This window comes from Phalaenopsis equestris, unplaced genomic scaffold (assembly GCF_001263595.1).
Source record: "Phalaenopsis equestris unplaced genomic scaffold, ASM126359v1 Scaffold001062, whole genome shotgun sequence".
Classification (NCBI taxonomy): Eukaryota; Viridiplantae; Streptophyta; class Magnoliopsida; order Asparagales; family Orchidaceae; genus Phalaenopsis; species Phalaenopsis equestris.
Window position 1 is genome coordinate 322,012 of NW_018165501.1, and position 2,857 is coordinate 324,868.

Sequence of the window (2,857 nt, forward strand, 5' to 3'; positions counted from 1 at the left end):
GGGAGGGAGGGAGTGAGGGAGGGAGGGAATGAGCAGTAGGGAGAGAGAATGAGAAAAATGGAGTGGTAAGGAGAGTATGTTAGAAAGAAAAGTAGAAAGAGAAAGATGAAGGGAAAGTGTGAACAAAGAAAGGGAGAGCTAGAGAGAGAGTCAAGATAGGGAGTATAAATGGAGTGAGAGAAGCAAGGGAGAGAGAGGTAGAGAGAAGGTAAAATAGGGAGGGAGAAGAGAGTGAGATAGAGGTAAGACAAGAGAGAGAGAGAGGGAAAGCCTGCCTCCCTTTCTTTTCCACCCTCTATCACTCTACACCCTCTATCACTCTACTTTCTCTTCATAGACACACTCTCTATTTTCTCCTCCTATTCTCTCATGAACCCTCTATCTCTCTCCCTCTCTCCAACCCCCATTCTACATTTGTATTCTCCGCCCTCGCTATCACTCTCCTTTTTGGAGAGGGAGCTAAAAAGAGTGAGAAAGAGATATAGGGACGAAATGGGAAGGGAATGTAAGTGGGAGGGAGGGATGCAAAAAGAGTGAGAGAGTGGGAGAAAAAGGATAATGATAGAAAATGAAAGAGAGACATAAGTAAAGTAGAAATAGAGAGGATAGGGGGAGAGAAAAAGAGTGAGGAGAGTGAGTGAGAGAGAGAAGAGTGAGAAGGGGAGCATGAGAAAGGGGGAGAGTGAGAGAGTGATTGAAATAACAAATAGAGCAAGATATGAAGAGAAACACCTCTCTCTCCCTTCCTCTCACACTTTCTCTTACACACACTCTCTCTCATCCTCTCCTTATCCCTTCCTCTCTACCACCCACTCTCTCCATCAGCTTATCTCCCTTACTTCTCCCTTTATCACTCGTTCTATCCTCTCAATATTTTTTTCTCGCCCCCACTCTCACTCTCTCATCTCTATCTTGTAATATCAAGGGAGAGGAGGGATGAATGAAGAGGGAGAAGGAGAGCAAGAGAAAGTGTGTGAGGGAAAAAGGAAAAGAGATAAAGAGACTGATAAATTATTGAGAGAAAAGGAGGGTTTGAAATAGTGGAAGGGATAAAATAGCAGGAGGGTGGGAGGGGAGAGTGAAAGAGAGAAAAGAAGAGGAGTGAGAGTGAGATATAAAGAGAGATTGATAAGGGGAGAGGGAAAGACAAAGAGAGATGGGAGAGAGAATAACGAAATACATGAAGGGATTATGAGAGAGAATGATAGTGAGATAATGAGAGAGAGGGAGATGGAGAGATAGAGAGGGAGGGGGTACTGGAGAGAGAGTGAGAGAGAATGAGAGAATGAAAATAGGAGATATCAAATAGGGGGATAGAGAAGAGTGTGAGTAAGAGAGCAAAGTAGAGAGAGGAATAATTTGACCAAGAGAGAGACATGAGAAATAAATAGAGTGAGATAGAGATGAGCGAGCGAGCGAGATTAAGAGTGTGCGAGAGGAATGAAAGAAAGAGAATGAGATAGAGAGAAAAGTGAGATGGAGAAGGATAATAATATTAGAGAGCGTAAGAGACGTGGAGAATGAGGTAAGAGGAAAAATTTGAGATAGGGAGATTGAGAAGGAAAGAGAAAGAGAGATAGAGAGATTGAGGGAAAGTGAAAGAGAGAGAGAGACAAAAATGAGTGATAGAGAGGTAGGGAGAGAGATAGGTCCTATCCCTTCCACTCTCTCACCCTTCCAATGAGAAAGTGAGAGAGAGGGGGAGTGAGAGAGAGGGAAAAAGAAAGAGAAGGATAAGAGAGAGTAAGAGTGCTAGAGACAGACGGCAGAGGGAGGAAAAGAAAAGGCGATAGTGGTAGAGGGAAAAAGAGAAGCAAAAATGAGAGGTTTAGAAAGGAATGGAGAGTGAGAGAAAGCAGGAGAGAGGAAAAGAGATATAGAGAGATAGAATGAGAGGAACAAGAAGGAGAGAGATGTGAACTGACCATGAGAGAATGTGAGAGATCGAAAGAGAGCATGATTAAGAAAGGGAGGGAGGGAAAAAACATGTTTGAGAATGCAAGAGAGAGAGAATGTGCAAAGAAGATCTCTTGAGGGAAAGAAGAGAGAGGGAGAGAGAAGAAAGAATGAAAAATCTCTCCCTCCTTCTCTATCCCTCATTGTCATTCTCTCTCATGGTCTCTCTTGTCTCCCTCCCTCACTTCTCTCTCTTTCTCTTGCTCTCTCTCTCATTCTCTCTTTCTCTCTCTGACAATTCTCTACCACCCTCTCTATCTCTCATTCTCATTCTCACTCATGCTCCCTTTTTTTATCTACCTCCCTTTTCTCTCTTTCTTAATATCCCTTCCTCCATCAATGTCACATTTTACAACCCTCCATTATTAACTTTTTTCTCTCTCCCTATCTTCATTCTCTCAATCCAATGAGACAGCATATGTGTGGAGCGAGGGATTGGAAGATAGCTCCCCCATTTTTTCCAAACTATCTTCCTTCTTTCTCTTATGCTCTTGCTGCCTCTCCCACCTTTCCTCACTCATCGTCTCTTTCTCCCTCTGTCTTGGTCCATTCCTTTCTTTTGCTCCCTTTAACTTAGAGATAAAGAGAGAAAAAGATGTAAGAAAAAATTTCGGGAGGTTGAAAAGGATAGAGAGACACTGAGAGTGTGTGTGAGAGAGATAGTGAGAGAAAGAAAGAGGGTGAGGGTGAGAGTTTTGAAGGGAGGCTAAAAGTGAGTGAAGGATGGGGAGATAGATAATGAGAGGGAGTTACAAGGAGGGAAGGGAAAAATGAGGGGTGAGGAGGATGAGAGAGATAAAAAAAGAGAGGCAAAGTGAGACAATGAGGAAAGAGAGACAATGGTCCATTACTCTCTCACTTTTTCTCCTTAATGTTCTATCTCATTTGTTCATTTTCTCCC